Consider the following 20947-nt stretch of genomic DNA (forward strand, 5'->3'; position numbering starts at 1 on the left):
ATCATGTTGTCTGTGAATACAGGCAAGTTTATATCTTCCTTTATAATCTGTATGAAATTCATTTTTCTTATGGTATTGCACTGATAAAGATTTCCAGTACAATGTTAAATGGGAGTATTCAGAGGGACTATTCTTGGCTGTTCTGTCACTATGATGTCAGCTGTAGGTATTTTGCTGACACCTTTATCGGTTTGAGAAAGTGACCTCCTATTTCTAGACTTATTATGTAATAATGCCATATTATGATGTCTATGTAACATGTACTTATTAACATGTCTATATAATAATCTTAAAACTTATTTGAAGAAACTATACTGTCTTACGGAAGCAAATTATCAAGATATGAATAAGTGGTATTTATGTTATTGGATGGGAAGAATTATTATCAAAATATAAATTATCTCACAATTGAAATATGCATTTAATGCAATTCAAATTAGAATTTATATTTTAGTTGTTATTAATTGGACAAAATTATTTTAAAGTTTATAGAGAGAAATTTATGCTATAGCACTGTCAAGAAAAGTTTGAACATATACTGAAGGGGAAGTTGTCTTCATCAATGACATACATATTATAATGCTACTATAATAAAATTAATAAAGTATTAGTATAAAATTGACAATGGAATCAAGTGGTATCAATTGAATTGTTTCCTCTCCAAATTCATATATAGAAACCCTAATAACTGTACCTAAAAATGTAACCTTTCTTGGAAGTAGGGCCTTTAAAGAGGTAATTAAGTTAAAATGAGCCCTTTAGGGTGGGCCCTAATTTAGTATGACTGGTGTTATAAGAAGAGGAAATTTGGACCCCAAAAATAAGCATAATGGATCTCATGGATGCTGGTGAACAGAGGAAAGACCATGTGAGGATACAGCAAGAAAGTGGCCATTGGTGGACCAAGGAGAAGATGCCTCTGAAGAAGTCAAATTTGCCAACAAACTTCATCTCCAACTTCTAGTTCCAGAATTGTGAGAAAATAAATTTCTGTCATGTAAACCACCTTTTAGTTCACAGAGTTCCTGGGAGAGGAATCATTCTGGAGGAGCTGATCCTCACTACACCCAAACTGAAGGATTATGTTTGCAGCTTTAAGCCACTTAGTTTTAGGGTGACTTGTTACAAAAGGGTACTGGGGTACAATGTGTACTGCAAAACTAAAATTTTCATATCCAGAAAGTTCAACAAACTTTTTGAGAAAATGATGAAGAAAAAACAACCAATTCAATAGAAAATTAGGCAAAGTCTATAAATAGGCAAATCGAGCAAATTCAAATAACCAGCACACTAATAAGAAACATTCAGATTCAGGAGTCAGGGAAATGCAGACTAAAGTAAAAGTGAGCTATCACTTTAATTCATCACACTGGTGAAACTGAGAAGACCTATAATACCTATCATTGATACACATGTATATATTGTTGCAACCCTTTAGAAAAATGGTTTAGAAAAAATATCTATTACTATTAAAATAACATGAATTTTTGGAACAACTCCATTTGTAGAGATCTCTCTCATAGAAATAAATGCACTGCAGTATTTGGATATATCGACATATAGCAATATTTATTATAGCATTATTTGTAGTGTCAAATTACTGGAAATAAAGTCAATGACCATTAAGTAGTTCGATAAATTATGGTTATCTATACCAACACATATTATGCAACTCCTATACTATGTAACCAGTTTGCTTGAAGGAATTTTTATGATGTATTACTGAGTAATAAATGTAATATAGAGAGCAGTAATTTACATTGAAAATTATATCTTGTAAACAAATACTGGCTCAAATAGCAAAAATAGTCCTTGTATATACGTTTCTATAGACATCTATATATGTTGTATATATAGTTATAAGAGTATGGAGAAAAGTTTAGATTGTTAACATATATTACCTGAGGGTGAGTATGGGGAACAATGCAGGTGTATGCAGAGGGGGAGAATGTAATGGAAGCAAAAGGAGAAACTACTCGACTTAAAACAGAGTAATACCCATTATGTGTAAGTGATACATGCTTAAATGAAAAGTGCAAGATGGAAAACAATGTGTAAAACATGATTCTATTTTTGTAAAACTCATATTTGTATTTAAATGTGGCTTTATACAGCTGTACAACAAAGAAAAAAAATTGTGATTGAATTCACTCCTGGTTGTTTGTTGATTACCTTGAGGACACAAGGTAGAATGGATAAGTATGAGTAGCTTTACTCAAATATTTTATGTATACATAATTTTTATTGTGACATTTCACTGCTTAAAATAAACACATATTACTTTAGTAACTTTAAGCACAATTAGAGGAATTTGGGGATTTTATTTTGTCAGCTTTTAAAACTAACTAAAGTCCTTACTTGACCCAGGTTCCCTTAGTATTTACCTAATTTCCTTTTACTGTGCAAGGGTCTCATCCAGGATACCACATTACGTTTAATTTTCATGTCTCCTCAAGCTCTTCTTGGCTCTGACAGTTTCTCATACTTTTCTTTGGTTTTTGATGAGCTTGGTAATTTTGAGGAATACTGGTCAAATATGTTGTAGATTGACTCTCAATTTGGGTCTCGTACACTGTCCCTCAATTAATCTAAGTTTTGATGATTTTTCTCATGGTTAGAATGGGGTTATGGGCTTTTGGAGGAAGACTACAGAGTTAGAGTGCCACTCTCATTAGATCATATTAAAGATACACACTGATTAACATGACTTGTCACTGTTTATGTTGGCCGTGGTCAGCTGGCCGAGTAGTTTTTGTCAGGTTTCTCCACTGGAAAGTTACTCTTCCCCTTTCCATTCTGTACTCTTTGGAAAGAAGTTACTTTCTGCAGCCCACACTTAAGGGGTGAAGTGTTACAGTTCACCTTCCTGAAGGGGCAGTACCTACATAAATTATCTGGAATTCTTTTGTCTAGGAAATCTGTCTATTCTCCTTCTTTACTTAACTATTCATTTATTTACATCGGTATAGACATATGAATATTTATTTTATACTTTGTTTTAAAAGGCAGTGTATGTTATTTATTTGGTTGCTCAAATTGTTCCTGCTCTGGTTTTATAGGATCTTTCAAGTGGCTGCTGTGTCCTTTTGACATACCCCCATTGGTTTGTTTTTTTGAGCACTTTATTTTTTAGCACTACAAGTTTCTCTATACTCATTTGGTATATTTTTTTCCCCAGGTCTTAGAATCAGCCATTTCGCCAAAGAAGCCCTGGTTTCTTCTACTGGAGAATGGTATTGGAAACCAAATCTGGATGATCTTTTTAAAGTAGAATGGAGGCATTAAATATTTGTAAGTAGGGGAATACACTCATACACACACATACACACACACAATATTTTAGACTTTAGTAGAAAGGTGAGATTCTAGAGCGGAGAGTCTGCAATGTGGAAGTTAATTATAGTGGAATAGGTAAATTTTCAGCAGTATATAGTAAAAACCTGAGCAACAGTGGTTGCTCTGGAGTTACAAACCTGTTTGTTTGTTTTTTAGAAGAGTTTGTGACCTAAGGACAGAAACTATGTCTCATTTATTACTCTCTCCCCAAATCCTAGCACAGTGGAAGAAAAGAAAGAAAAAAAGAGAGTGAGGGAAGAAAGGGGACAGAAAAAATTTAAATGAAGGGGAAAAAAGGAAGGGAAAGGGAGAGTGAGAGGAAGAAAAAAAGAAATTGAGGGAGGAAGAGAAAGAAGCCTCCTAGAATAGGAATATACAATGTTTTTGAGTATTTGATATACTGAAATCAGTTTATTTTTTCAGTGAAAATTATGCTGTAATAATTACAGCAAATACATTTTGCTTTACAATTTGCAAAAGTATTTAATACAATTATCACAGTTTATATTATGATGACAAATAATATAATAAACAATTTATCAGGTCAGGGTGTGCCAGAGAAAAGAAGATTTCATTGGGGATGGTTGTCATCTTAGTGATAAAACACATATTTCCAGAAATCTTAATAATAATCTTTGTCATTTGATATAAAAAAAACTTTGATTTATCAACTTTTCCCAAAAATATGACAAAGAAGTATATAATATTGTATTTACATTTATAATTTTATTTAGAATTGTAATTATTCATTTATTTATTAAGGACTCAGGGGAATGAAAACTAAATGTAAGAAAAGGAAGAACTTTAGGTATTTTTAAGTTAACATTAAGAATTTCTGTTAGACTTCAGTAAACCCCAAATCACCTTACCTAAGCCTACTCTACCAGCCCCCAATGATGCAACTTACCGAGACTAATATTTTTGCTAAATTGTTGTAGATAATACAGGAGTGTCCGGTGACATGAATTTACATATGGATAAAATGTGACCAGTCTGCTTAATTTCCCTGAGGATGCAAACTTGGTAGAACAGCAAGAGTAAAAAGTCACTTTTTATTCAAAAAGCAGTACCAAATTCTTCCAGCAAACACACACATTTAGAAGGTTCACTGTACTGTAAAATTAATTTTCTCTTTTTTATAGCTATCTATTTAATAACATATCCTGATATATTGAGTCTTTCATATTGATCTGGATGGTTTGAAATATAGAATCTCCCCTTTTCCACCTCCACATACATGCAAATAGGTTATTGTTAGAAGTTATACCTTAGAAGTCCTTTGTATTTAAGTTTCTATCTCTTTATTATGTTTAAATTATGAAGTACCCACAATATTCCATGTATTTGGACTAGATATTTTACATATTAATAAAATAAACACTGCATAATTTGTAATTTTTCTTCTTTGTAAAGCTAAGTGATATCACTGTGATTCTAATTCCTGGCTTTCTAAACTAAAGCATAACCCTTCAATTTTATGTAGCTTCCTTATGCCCCCAAGTTCTTGGAAGTTAAATGAAGTCATCCATAGCCTTAAACTATGTGAAGACAATAATGACAATTGATATTCTTGTTGTCATGTGATGGTCTTCTTAGAGTCCTTTCTCTCCCGAACATTCTTCCCTTCCTTGCCAAATGTGATGCCTGAAATTCCACTACTGAAATCAGGCTTTTCATCAAAATACATATGGAGTGCTCTTAAATATGCATGCATTCTCTGGAAAAGGCACACAACATTTTTTTTTTCTTTTTTTCCTTAACAGGAAAAGAACCAGTGTATATGAGATATGTGCAATATGTTATTTCCTGATCTATGCTGGTTCACTAGTCCTACCAATATACCAATATACTTTATTATATATTACTACTATTTTACAAAAAAAAAACAAACCAAAAAACCTAAGGTTCACAGAAAAGTCTATAACTACTAAATTCACTCATTTTGTAGGTAAGAGAGTCAGAAGTCAATCCTTTGGTGGCCTCTTAAGATAATACTCAGCTATTTCAAAACTAGCCATGAGTAAAAACCTTTATAGTCTCCTTATCATACATGATTGATAGACTTCAAATTTCCTAGTATACTTCCTCAATTTTTTAATCCTTTCCTTCCTACTTCTCCAGCATCATTCTTCACCATCTCTCTTTCTCTACACCATTTTAACCTTAACTTCACAGCAATTCCAAATACAGTAATGTGGCAGTCAGATTGCATTTCAGTTAATAAAAAATAACAATTAAATTCTTCCTTCAGAATGTAGAAAATAATGTCATGAAAACTTGGATCTTCAAGAAGAAATAAAGAAGGTGGCATCATAAAGATGGTGACATAGATCATTCAGTCTCCCTCACAAGAAGACCAGCTAGTAACTATCCATAAACAAGACACCACTGTGAAAATTCCAGAACACAAGGGTGAAGCTGAAACAACCCTTTGGACCACAGAGACCAAGAAGGACCACATTAGAAGTGTAAAAGGAGTGACTACATTGACTGGATTACCCCTTCCCCAGACTGGCACAGGGCTGCATGGAGAGGATTCCTCAAGGTCTCTGGTTTATCCAGGGGGAAAAAGAAACAGCAAGGTAAACATTCAGTTCCCCCAGCATTTGTGGGTCACTTCCCAGGAGCCTCAGCTTGGTCTTGTCTCACATGGATTGTCTGTGTGTATATCTGGGATGTTCTGCAAGTCTTGATGACTGGAGATCAGATTGTGCTGGAGAAGGGGGTGGGACTTTTACCAACCAGGGCTCAGATCTTAGCAGATTGAGTTTCTCCTCACACTGGTGCCCATGTAGAGCCCAGCCAGAGGCTTTTCCAATCTGCAGAGCCGAGTCAGTGGTCCTGGTTGGCCAGGAAGCATGGTGCATATTTCTGCCTGATTCAGGACCCCAAACAATGAAACTTGCCAGCCTTGGGGCCTGTTCTGCTGCCCTGCCCAAGCAGGGACACTTGTTCATAACCCCACCCACTGAATACTACCTCCAGCCCCACTCAGGCAGGAAACCTAACCCAAGCACCTGGGAAACTGGATAGCCCATCCTACCACCCTACTTATAGAAACACTTGAGCAAAGAGCTCAAACAGCTTGCCTGCAGAGCTAAACTGATGACCCTGTGTGACCAGGGAACTCAATATGCATTTTTGCTTGGTTTGGATACACATACAGTGAACTGTGCCATCCATAGGACCAGTTTTGCATACCACTCAGGCATGAAAGTAAATTCACAGCCCCCACCTCCCACTACTGAATACTCTCCCGAGCCCTGCCTAATGAGGAAAACTAACCAGAGCACCAAGGAAGCTATGTAGCCCATCTTACAATCCTCCTTACAGTGGTACCCAAGAAGAGACGTCAGTCTGTGTCTCTATCTACAGAACCAAACCAGTGGTCCTGTCTGGCCAGGAAGCTTGGTGGACAGCATTGCCAGATTTGGATCCCTAGTAACCTAGCCATGACAGCCATGGAGCCTCTTCTATGGCTTCACTCAGATAGGGAAGCAAATTTTCAGCCACACCCATCTTCTGAGTACAGGACCCAGTCCTGCTTGACTAGGAAACCTGACCAAAGAATATAGGCAACTGCAGAGCCCATGCTACAGCTGCACTTTGGCAGAGCACCAAGTCAGCAGTCGTATCTAACTTTTCCCAGCAAGGAACAAACCCCCTCACCTTAACCTCAGAATTTAGGCAGTGACTTGTGAAAACAGAGGTCTCACTGGTAAGCTCACTTGCCCAGGGATCCTACCAGCTACCACTACCTGCCCAAGGATCCTACCCTACCAGTTACCAGTACCCCAAGCTGAGCTGACAGATAGAGAATTGTCTTTGACATAGTGAACCTGTAAAGTCTGAAAGAGTAGAGAACTTATTAAATGCTCAGATACCAAAAAAGGAATCATGGATCACAAAGAATTAGATAAACATGACACCATCAAAGGAAACTAATAAAACTCCAATAATTGACCCTAAAGAAATGGAGATCTATAAACTCTCTGACAAATAATTTAAAATAAATCTCTTAAAGAAGTTTAATAATCTACAAGAACACACATACAGATAACTAAACAAAACTCTAAAAACAATGTATGAACAAAACAAGAAGTCCAACAAAGAAATAGAAATCTTGACCAAAAAAAATAAAAAAGGCAGAAACCTACAGCTGAGGAATACAGTTATTAAACTTAACAACAACAACAATTCAATAGAGAGCTTCTATAACTGACTCGACCAAGCATACAAAGAATCAGTGAATTACGCCATTTGAAATTATTCAATCAGAGGAGCAAAGGTAAAAAGAATAAAAATTAATGAAGAAATCCTATGACTTATGAAATCATTATGGAAATCTCAGACAGAGAAGAGAAAGAGAAAGTCACAGAAAGTATATTTAAAGCAATAGTGGCTGAAAACTTCCCAAACCTGAGGAGAAAAATGGACATCCAGATTCATAAGGCCCAAAGAACCTGAAATACATTGAACCCCAAAAGGGTTACACCAAGACAGTTTATAATTAGATTGTCAATCGTTAAAGACAAAGAGAGGAGGTTAAAAACAGCAAGAGAAAAGAGACATCACATACAAGGGAATACTACACAAAACTAAAAGCAGATTACTCAACAGAAACTTTGCAAGCCAGGAGAGAATGGAATGATACATTCAAAATATTGAAAGAAAAACTGTCAACCAAGAATACTATGCATTGATATATATATATATATATATATATATATATATATATATACACACAATGGAATATTACTCAGCCATAAGAAAGAATGAAATGATGTCATTTGTAGCAACATGGATGGACCTAGAGATTATCATACTAAATGAAGTAAATCAGAAAGAGCAAGACAAATACCATATGATATCACTTATATGTGGAATCTAAAGTATGACACAAATGAACTTATCTATGAAACAGAAACAGACTCACAGACATAGAGAACAGACTTGGTTGCCAAGAGGGAGGAGGGATTGGGGAGGGATGGATTGGGAGTTTGGGATTACCAGATGCAAACTATTATATATAGAATGGATAAAAAATGAGGTCCTATTGTATAGCACAGGGAACTATATTCAATACCCTGTAATAACCCATAATGGAAAGGAATACAAAAAAGAATATATGTGTGTATATATATATATATATATATATATATATATATAAACTGAATCACTTGCACTTTGCTGTACACCAGAAACTAACACAACATTGTAAATCAACTATGCATTGGAAAGCTGTGCTTCAGAAATGAAAGTAAGAGAAAGACTTTCCTGAACAAAGAAAAGCTGAGGGAATTCACCACCATTAGCCCTGCCTTATAAGAAATGCTAAAGGGATTTATTCAAGTAGAAACAAAAAGGTGCTAATTAAATTGTAAAACATATGGATGTACACATAAATCTCATTGGTAATGATAAATATATAGTCAACATCAGATTCTCTAATATTAAAATGGTGGTGCATACTTCACTTAAAAATCTAATTTATAAGTAAAAAATATGTATTAAAAGTAACCTAAACTACAGTAATTGGTTATTTGACACATAATATAAAAATATATAAATTGTAACATCAATAGCCTAAACTGTGGGGTTAGGGAGAAGTAAAAGTGTAAGGTTAAAATGTGTTATTGAAGTTAAGTTTCTATCATCTTAAAATGTGATCTTATAAAAAAAATATTATTTTAGGTAAGCCTCACAATAATAAGAAAAAACTGTAATAGTAACACAAGATTATGATAAAATACTCAAAGCATATTGCTTCAAAAAGTCACATCACACAAAACAGCAAGATAAGAAGCAGGAAACAAAGGCTCTATGAAACAGTCAGAAATCAATGAACAAGATGGCAATAGTAAGTTGATAATTGCTTTAAGTGTAAATGGATTAAATTATCCAATCAAAGGATGTAGAATGGTTGAATAAATAAGAACAACAACAAAAACAAGAGCTAATGACATGCTGCCTAGGAGAGACCCACTTTAGCTTTAAAAGCTTACCTAGACTGAGAAAGAAAGGATGAAAAAAAATATTTAAAGCTAATAGTAAAAAAAAAAAAAAAAAAAGAAAGCAAGGATAGCTACACTTATAATCAGATAAAATAGACTTTAAGCTATAAATGGTTAAAAGAGACAAAGAGGTCATTATATAATGATAAAGGGGTCAATCTATGAAGAGTATGTAGCAATAGTAAATATTTATCAATTATATTGGAGCACTAAATATATGAAGCAAATACTAACAGAAATAGAAAGATAAGCAAATAGCAATACCATTTTAATTGGGGACTTTAATACCCATTTTCAACAATGGATAGATCATCTAGACAAAGAATCAATAAGGAAAAAAGAATATTTGAACAACAGTGTAGACCAAATGAACCTAACAGACATATACTGAACATTGCATGCAGTGATACCAGAATACACATTCTTTTCAAATGTGAAAGAACATTTTATAGGATAGATTATTTGTTAGGGCACAAAACACATCTTAGCAAATTTAGTAAGTTTAAACTCATGTCAAGTACTTTTTCTGACCACAATGATAGAAAATTAGACATCAATAACAAGAAAACTGGAAAATTCAAAAATACATCGAAATTAAACAACAAACTTCTGAACAACAAATGGATCAAATAAGAAATTAAAAGGGAAATATAAAAGTATCTTGAGGCAAATAAAAATGGAAAAGCAACATATCTAAACTTACAGAATGAAGCGAAAGCAGTTCCAAGAGAAGTTATTAATGATGAAAATATATATCAAGAAAAAAAAAATAACTCTCAAATTCTCAAACAATCTAACTTTACACCTCAAGGGACTAGGAAAAGAAGAACAAACTAAGGCCAAAGTTAGCAGGAGAAATGAAATAATAAAGTTAAAGTAGAAGCAAATAAATTAGAGAACAAAAAATATAGAAGATTTAAAAAACTAAGAGTGCATCTTTGAAATAAATATAATTGACAAAACTTTAGCTAGGCTAACCAAGAACAAAGGGAGAACACACAAAAAATAAAATTATAGATAATAGAATAGACATTACAACTAAACCAGAGAATTACAAAGAATCATAAAATTCTGTTACGAAGAATTATATGTCAACAAATTGGACAATGCAGAAGAAATGGATAAATTCCTAGAAACATACAACATATCAAGACTGTTATGAGGAAATAGAAAATATGAACAGATTAATAATAAGTAAAGGGACTGAATTAGTAATCAAACATCTCCCTAAAACAACAACAACAAAAAATACAGGAACTGTTGGTTTTACTGGTGACTTTGATTTAAAGTAAAATTAACACTAATCCTTCTCAAACTCTTACCAAAAAAAAAAAAAAAAAATCTTAACAAAATATTAGCAAAACAAATTCAATAGGACAGGATTCGACACCATGATCTAGATAGATTCATCCGTGGAATACAGGATTGTTCAACATGTGCAAATCAACAAATGTGGTATATCCCATTAATAGAATAAAAGATAAAACTCATGATCATCTCAATAAATGCAAAAAAAGAATTTAACAAATATATCTTTAATGACTAAAAACTCAAAAATTAGATATAGAAGGAGCACATCTAAATATAATAAGGCCATATATGATAAGCCCGCAGCTAACCTCAGACTTATTTGGATAGGTGGAATCTATCCCCCTAAGATTAGGAATAAGACAAGGTTGTTTATTCTCACCACTCCTATGCAACATGGTACTGAAAGTCCTATCCGAACAGTAAGGCAAGAAAAAGAAGGCATCAGGAAAGAAAGGAAGAAGTAAAATTATTCCTATTTGCAAATGACATGATTTTAGAATACAGAAAATCTTGAATAATCCACAAAAACTTAGATCTAATCAATGAATTCCATAAAGTTTCAGGATACAAAATCAACATACAAAAATAAGTATTATTTTTATATAATGAAAATGAATTATCAGAAAAAGAAATAAAGAAAACAATCCCATTTACAATAGCATCAACTATAATAAAATACTTAGGAATAAATTTACCCAAGGAGTGAAAGATCTCTACATTGAAAATTATAAGACATTGAAGAGAGTAATTGAAGAAAACACAAATAAATGGAAAGATATCCCATGTTCATGGATTGGAAGAATTAATATTGTTAAGATGTCCTTAGTACCTAAAGACACCTACAAATTCAATGCAATCTCTATCGAGAGTCCAATGGCATTTTCACGAAAGAAGAAAAAAAATCCTAAAGTTTGTACGGAACCATGAAAGACCCAAATAGTCAAAGGAATCCTGAGAAAGAAGAACAAAGCAGGAGGCATCTCGCTTCCTGATTTCAAGTTATATTATAAAGCTACAGTAATCAAAATATTATGGGACTGGCATTAAAAACAAACACATAGACCAATGAAACAGAATTGAGAGCCCAAAAATAAATCCATGAATATAGTCAACTAATATTGTATAGGGGAGCCAAGAATACCCATTGGAGAAAAGACAGTCTCTTCAATAAATGGTGCTGGGAAAATTGAATATTCACATGCAAAAAGAATGAATTTAGACTCTTTCTTACACCACTCACAAAAGTTAACTGGAAATGGATTAATGAATTAAATGTAAGACTGGAAACCATAAAACTCCTAGAATAAAACATAGGTAAGGAGATCCTTGACCTTCATCCTGGCAATGACTTTCTTGGATATGATACCTAAAACACAAGCAACAAAATAAAAAATAAGTAAACAAGTGGGACTACATCAAACTAAAACTCTTCTAAACAAACAAAAAAAAGGAACCTGAAAAGACAGCTCCAGGTTTTTTCTAAAGAAGATATTCAAATGGCCAACAGGTCCATGTAAAGATGCTCAGCATCAGTAATCATAAGCATAATGCAAATCACACACTTGTCTCACATTTGTTAGAATGGCTATTACAAAGAGAGATAGAGAGAGAGAGAGAGAGAGAGAGAGAGAGAGAGAAGGAGAGAGAGAAGTGCTGGTGTGTTGGGAAGGATGTGGAGAAAGGAAACCCTTGTACACTGTTGGAATGTTAATTGGTACAGCCACTAGAGAAAACAGTATTCAAATAGAATTACTGAGGATATATCAATAATATACAGCACGATGTCTACATTTAACAATTATATGTTTGAACATTGCTAAGAGAGTAAATCTTAAAAGTTCTCATCATTAAAAAAAAAAAAAATTGAGCTGTGAGAGGTGATGGATGTTAACTAAGTTTATTGTGGTAATTATTTTGTAATTTATGCAAATAAGAAATCATATTGTACACCTTAAATGTACACAATGTTATATGTTAATAATACATTAATGAAGCTGGAGAAATGTTTTGGAAAGCATAAAAAGAAGGAATAAAAATAAATAGAAATGATAAATATCTGAGTAAGTATTAAATGTGATCTTGATTTCTCTCTTTATCACTTTAAATGATAACTGTTTGAGAAAAATAACAATACTTTATTGTGATATTTATAATATAAGCAGAATTACAAATATGTCAAAAATAACAAAAATATCTAGATGGAAAACCAAATTTACTGTTGTACAGTAACAACGTCATAAGTAAAGTGATATACAAAATTCATTTGAAGTAAGCTTTGGTAAGTTAAGAATGCACAGTGTAATTTGTAGGGCAACCAATATAAAAATGCAAAGAGATATAGCTAAAATCCAATAGGAGCATGAATAGCATATAAATAAAATTTCATCATGTTTTTTTTTCTTTTTCTTTATTATTATGATTATCTGTTTTTCCTGCAATCATGTCTTTTTTACTCAGGTAAAAATCACATAACATAAAATTAACCATTTTAAAATGTACAATTCAGTGATACTTAATACATTCACAAGGGTTTGCAATAATCATCTCCATCTAGTTTGAAAATATTTTCATCACCCCCAAAGGAGACCCTGTACCCAGTAAATTGTCACTCTCCATTTTCTTATCTTCCAGCCCCCAGAAACCACTAATCTGCTTGCTATCTCTATGATTTACCTATTCTGGCCATTTCATATAAATGAAATCAAATATTGCTCATGAGAGTGTAAAATTGTAAAAACACGTTGATAAACAATGGAATACTACTTACTGATTTAAGAAGAAATACTGATATATGCCTGGGTGCATCTCAAAACATTTTTAAATGAACAAAATCAGACACAGAAGTTTATATACTGTTTAATTTTGTCTATAAGAAGTTCATAATCAGTCAATGCTTATGTATGGCCATAGAAATTTACAACAATGATTGCCTATGGGGATTGGAGATGAACCAGAAGAAGATATAAAAAAATATTCTGGGATAATGGAAAGATTCCATATTTTAGTAGGTGTGATGGTTACAAAGCTGTATGAATTTTTCAAAACTCATCAAGTTATACACTGAAGATCCTTTCACTATATATAAATTTGACCTCAATTTTGAAAGAGTAACACTAAGCAGTTATTTTTAAAATATAAATAGGAAAGAAACCATCCCTTGAGATCTGAGAATCTGGAACAAATATATTTAAAAATGATAAGTCCTTGATACTTAGACCTAGAAGAAACTTAGTTTCTTCAGTCGAAACTCATTCTTCCTTATTTCAGAAAAGTAACAGTTGAGACCCAGATACAAATTTTCGTTTACATTTCTATACATTAAAGTTGCATTTTTATTGTAATTTTTATTGAAGTATAGCTGATTTACAGTATTATATTAATTTCAGTGTAGAGCATAGTGATTCAGTATTTTTACAGGTTCTACTCCATTAAAAGTTATTACAAATAATGACTCTAATTCCCTGTGTTGTACATTATATTCTTGTTGCTTATCAATTTTGTACATAGTAGTTTGCATCTCTTAATCCCATACCCCTAATTTTCCCTTCCCTTCTTGACATTTCATTGTAATTTAAAAATTAATTTCTTAAAGTAAACTTCCAGATTGTAATTACTGAACTAGAGGAAAAATTTCACCAAAGTAGTTAGTCCAATTAGACTAATTCACTTTTTGGCTCTTTAATTGAAGAATACATACAGATAAGTATACAAAATGTAGATGCACAGCAAAACTGCCATAGAGATCAAGAAATAGAATAATACCAGCAAGACAGAAGACACCTTTGCCCCAGGATGTTCTGTTCCTTCCCACATTGCCAATGGTAATGTCCATCCTGGCTTCTACAACTGAGTAGTTGTGCCTGTTTTTGAAATGCATCTAAATATAATTTTACCGTATTTATTCATTGGTGTCTATCTTTTTTCCCTCAATGGTACTTTTATAAAATTTAATGGCATTCTTTAAAAAAAAAAAACTGTAGTTCATTAAATAAATATACCACTATTTATCCATTCTAACATGATACACTTTTTTCTAGCTTTTATATTACAAGCAAAGCTACTGTGAAGATACTTGTACATTCAACTTGTTATACTTAGGCTTGCATTTTTTTTTAACATCTTTATTGGAGTATAATTGCTTTACAATGGTGTGTTAGTTTCTGCTTTATAACAAAGTGAATCAGTTATACATATACATATGTCCCCATATCTCTTCCCTCTTGCATCTCCCTCCCTCCCACCCTCCCTATCCCACCCCTCTAGGTGGTCACAAAGCACCAAGCTGATCTCCCTGTGCTATGCAGCTGATTCCCACTAGCTATCTATTTTACATTTGGTAGTGCATATATGTCCATGCCACTCTCTCACTTTGTCCCAGCTTACCCTTCCCCCTCCCCGTATCCTCAGGTCCATTCTCTAGTAGGTCTGCATCTTTATTCCCATCTTTAAGCTTGCATTTTTATTGAATATTTCCTAGCAGTAGAAGTACTGGATCATTAGTACATGATTGCTGATTTTTAGTAAATAGTGTTCCAAAGTGGATAAATCCGCTTATATTTCCACCAGCAATAAATTACTTATTGTTCTTTATCCTCACTCACACTTTCTATTGTCAGTCTTTTTTAATATTACTCATTCTCATGGAGTTATCTCATTGTAGATCATTCATGTTTTCCTGATTATTAACAAAATAAGCAGTTTCGCATAGGTTAAATGGCTAAGAGAATATCTTTTGTAAGATGACTATTCACGTTTCTTGCCTATTTTTAGGTTAGGTTGTCTGTTTTTGCAAAAATATATATTCTCTCTATATGCCATTTTCAAGTATGTGCTTCAAACTTTTTTTCTACTCTATGGAATTCTTTTTAACCCTGGATAATATGAAATTCTAACTTTTGGGGTTCAATTTAATATTTTTTTCAATTTTTATTGTTTTTGTCTTATTTTAAAATCATTCCTTATACTAAATTCTTGAATATATTCTTCTACTTATTTTCTAAGAATTTTTTTGTTCTGACTTTCATATTTTAAACTTCAATACATCTGGCATTTGTTTTTGAATGTTACGGTTGGATATCAATTTATTTCTCCATATGTATACAGAAATTTCCCAGCTCCGTAAGTTGAAAAATTTGTCCTTCCCTCACTGTTTTTATAGTACCATCAGTGTCATAAATTAAATGTGTCTGTATATGTTTATGCTTATATCTGGCTCATGTTTTGATCCATTGCATATATATATTTCAATCTATTTTTGTCCCACCACTACACTATCTTAATTATTTTTCCTTTACCAATGTCTTATCATGGTGATGCCTGGAAGTTTGCATTTACATATACATGTTATAATTAGTTTTTCCATAATCACACTCATGTCCACACAAAAATAAGGACTGGGGTATTGTTTATGACTTAAGTAATTTTAGAAAGAATTCATTTTTTACAGGATTTTGTCTTGCAATATATGAATATGATGTCTTTCATTTATACAGGTCTTCATCGATTTCTGTCAACAAAAATATTTTAGTCTTCTCACCACTCCTTTGAAATATTGTCCTGAAAATCATATATCAATGCAATAAAACAAGCTGGAAATAAAAGTTATACAGAATGAAAAGAGAAAAAAATTGTCTTCATTCCAAATGGTGTGATTGTCTATGTAGAAAATCTGAAGGAATCAACAAAGAATAAAACGTCTGGAAATTAATAAGAAATTATAAGAAGATTGCAGGATACAAGGTTAATACATGAATACTTCATTTTATTGTGTTTCACTCTATCGCACTTGGCAAATATTGCATTTTTTACAAATCGAAGGTTTGCGGCAACTCTACATCAAGCAAGTCAATTGGCACCATTTTTCCGATGGTTTCTGCTCACTTTATGTCTCTATGTCACATTTTGGTAATTTTCACAATATTTTTAACTTTTTCATTATTATATTTGTAACGGTGATCTGTGATGAGGAGTCCTTTATGATGTTACTATAACTTGCTAAGGGTTCAGATGATGGTTAGCATTTTTTAACAATAATTTTTAAAATTAATGTATGCACATTGTTTCTTAGAAAATTAATGGACAGTATAGTATAAACATAAATTTTATATCACTGGGAAACAAAAATTTTCTGTGACTCACTTTATTGCTATATTTGCTTTATCGTGTGGTCTGGAACTGAAACCAAAATATCTCCAACGTATGCCTATATACAAAAGTCAATCCTTTTCCAATAAACCAATAATGGACAAGTGGCATTTGAAATTAAAACACAATACCATTTACATTAACATTCCCCCAAATGAAATACTTAGGTATAAATCTAACAAAATATGAACAAGGTCTATATGAGGAAAATTACAAAACTTTGATAAATAAAAAATAATTAAATAAATGGAAATATATTCCATGTTCATGTATAGGAAGACTCAATGTTGTCAAGATGTCACTTATTTCCAATATAATCTATGGATTCAATGCAATCCCAATTAAAATCTCAGCAATTTATTTTGTACATATCAACAAACTGATTCTAGAATTTATATAAAAAGCAAAAGACACAGAATAGCAAACAATACTAAATGAGAAGAACAAAGTTAGAGAACTGACACTACTTGATTTCAAGACTTATCATAAAGTTATAGTAATCAAGATGTGGTATTGGCAAAAGAATAGATAAATAGATCAGTGGAACAAAATACAGAGCCCAGAAATAAACCCCATAAATATAGTCAAAAAATATTTGAAAAAGGAGCAAAAATGATACAATGAAACAAAGGTAGTATCTTCAACAAATGCTGCCAGAATTACTGGACTTTCGCTTGCAAATAAATAAATAAATAAAATTTAAAAATTAAAAAAAGAGAATCTAGGCACATACCTTACACTCTTCACAAAAATTAACTCAATATTCACCATATACATAAATGTGAATCCAAAGCTGTAAAACTCATAGAAGATAATAGAAGAGAAACCCCGGTGACCTTGGGTATGGAAATGACTTTTTTGACATAACATCATAGGCATGATCTATAAAATAATAATTTATAATTTGAACTTTATTAAAAACGTATACTCTGGGGAAGACAAGGTGAAGAGAATGAGAATGCAAACCCTAGACTGGAAGAAAATGTTTACAAAGTAAGTATCTGATTAAAGACTGTTATTTAAAATACATAAAGAACTCTTAAAAATCAATAAAAAGGAGGCTTCCCTGGTGGCGCAGTGGTTGAGAATCTGCCTGCCAATAGAGGGGACACGGGTTCGAGCCCTGGTCTGGGAAGATCCCACATGCCATGGAGCAACTAGGCCCGTGAGCCACAACTACTGAGCCTGTGCGTCTGGAGCCTGTGCTCCACAACAAGAGAGGCCGCGATAGTGAGAGGCCCGCGCACCGCGATGAAGAGTGGTCCCCACTCGCCGCAACTAGAGAAAGCCCTCGCACAGAAACGAAGACCCAACACAGACAAAAAAATAAATAAATAAATAGCGTTCCCTTTAAAAAAAATAATAATAATAATAAAAAAAAATCTAATTTAAAAATGGGCTTAAGACCTGAACAGACACCTCATCAGGAAGATACACAGATGGCAAATATGCAAATGAAAAGATTTTTGCATTGTATGTCATCAGGGAAATGCAAATTAAAACAACAGTGAAATACGCTACACACCTATTATATTAGCCGAAACCAGGAACACTAACAACACCAAATGCTGACAAAGATTAGGAGCAGCAGGAATTCTCATTCATTGTTGGTGGGAATGCAAACTGGTATAGTTTGTCAGTTTCTTAAAAATTTAAAACTAAACATACTCTTACCATGTATTCCAGCAATTGCACTCCTTGATATTTACCCAAATGAATTAAAAACTTATGTCCACACAAACAAAACAAAACAAAACAAAACTTATGTCCATGGATGTTTATACCAGCTTCATCTATAATTGCCAAAACTTGGAAGCAACCAAGATGTCTTTCAGGTGAATGGATGAATAAATTGAGATACAACCAGACAATGGAATATTTATTCAGCACTAAAAATAACTGAGCGATCAAGCCACAAAAAGACATGAAGGAGCCTTAAATGCATATTACTAAGTGATAGAAGCCAATCTGAAAAGGCTACATACTATATGATTCAACTTATATAATATTTTGGAAAAGGCAAAACTCGGGGGACAGTAGAATGATGAGTGGTTGCCAGGAATTAGGGGGCAAGGAGAGATGAAGCTGTGGGGCATAGAGCATTTTTAGGGTGGTGAAACTAATCTGTATGATGCCATGGTAGACATATGTCATTATGTATTTGTCAAAACCCATAGAGTAAACCCTAATGTAAATTACATACTTTGAGTGATGGTGATATGCCAATGTAGTCATCAAGTGTAACAAATGCACCACTCTGATGAGAGATGTTGGTGGTGAAGGCTATGCATCTGTAGGGACAGTGGGTATAGTGGAATTCTCTGTACTTCCCATTCAATTTTGCTGTGAACCTAAAATTGCTCTAAAAATAAACTGTCAAAAATTTGTTTAAGTATTTTACAGTTTTCTAAAGGGAGGAAGTGTCATACTGTTTCTCTATTAGATTTATTCCCAAGGTTGTAATATTTTTGTAACTTTTATTTCATATTCTAACTAGTGGTGGCTGATATAGATAAAAACAACTGAATTATGTATACTAGCCTTTTATCCAGCAAAATTGTTAAACTCAGTAATTCTAATAATTATTTGCCTATTATTTTGAATTTTGTCATATTGAATCAATTGATTCAAAAATAGTAGCATTTTTATTTCTTCTTTTTAAATCTTAAATATTTTATTTCATTTTATTTTACTTTGGCTTATTGCATTAGTACCTCCAGCACAATAATGAAGACAAGTGGCAATGTTATGAATCGTTATGCTTTTCTAGTCCCACAGAGGAAGCTTTCTTTATTTCCTCATTAACCATTAAGCATGACACCTTTTTGTGGGGGGTGGGTGTTGTTTTTGTTTCTTGTATATTAAGGACATTCTCTTTATTCTTAGCTTGGAAAACGTTTTTAAAATACAATGGATGTTATATATTATTAAATACTTTTACTTCATTTATGGAAATGATTTCATGTACTTTCCATATATAAATCAACCATGTATCTCTGGAATAAAACCAAATTGTTCATCATGTATTATTCTTTATACATATTGCTGGCTTTTGTTTGCTCAAATTTTTGTGTCTACATTCTTAAGTGATATTGCCTTGAATTTCTTTTTCTTGTAATATTCTTGTCAAACCTTAGAATTAAAAATATGCTGATCTCCTAAGAGTTCCCTTTTTTTTATTCTTTTGGAAAATTTGCATAAACTGATATGATTTCTTTCTTAATTATTCAATAGAATTCACTCATAAGGACAAAAGGGCCTGAGATTTTCTTTTAGGGAAGATTTTAATTACAGATTTCTTTAAATAGAAATAAATTAATTTTTATTTTCTATTTCTTTTTGTATCATGTTTAGTAAGCTATATTTTTCTGTGAATTGATCTATTTCTATTTGTTTCAAATTTACTAGGACACTTGTTTATAATATATGAATCTGTATCTGAATAGATGGATAGATAGACAAACATAGAGGTAGAGATAATATTCCAAGCTTATTTGTTAGTCTATTTTTTTCCTCAAATATATCTGGACATTTTTGAACATTTTTCTAATAAAGTGAAACATGCATATATAAAGTGCAATAAATCATACATGCGTCATCCAATAAGTATCTCAAAGTGAAGATACTCTCACAACTATCAACCAGGACAAGAAAGAGAAAATATCATCCCCACACAAACCCATTCTCCTGATCTCTACCAATAAGTAGCCTCTCATATCTCACCAAAATTCATCATCTGCCTGGATTCTGATATTATTTGTCATGAATTTGAAATTTGAATACATATGGAATTTTACAATATTCATCTGTGACGTGTTTATGTGTATGTGTGTGCCTACTTTCTCTCAACCCAATATTTATAATATTTATCTATGTGGCTTGTATTCTTGCTCCTTTAATTATATAATTTTATAAACAGAGTACATTCATAGTTTGTTCATTTTAATCGCTGTACACTTTCTATTATAGGAATACACCAAAATGTATGTATTCATTGAAATGCTGATAGACATTTGGGTTGTTTTTAGTTTTGGGCTATTATATTAAATTATGCTCTATATTTTTTGAAGACTTTGGTGCACATTTGCACGTACCGATTGGGTATACACTTAAGAATAAAATTGGTGGGTCACAGGGATTGT

This window comes from Balaenoptera physalus, assembly GCF_965194825.1.
Source record: "Balaenoptera physalus genome assembly, chromosome: 6".
NCBI classification, from domain to species: Eukaryota; Metazoa; Chordata; class Mammalia; order Artiodactyla; family Balaenopteridae; genus Balaenoptera; species Balaenoptera physalus.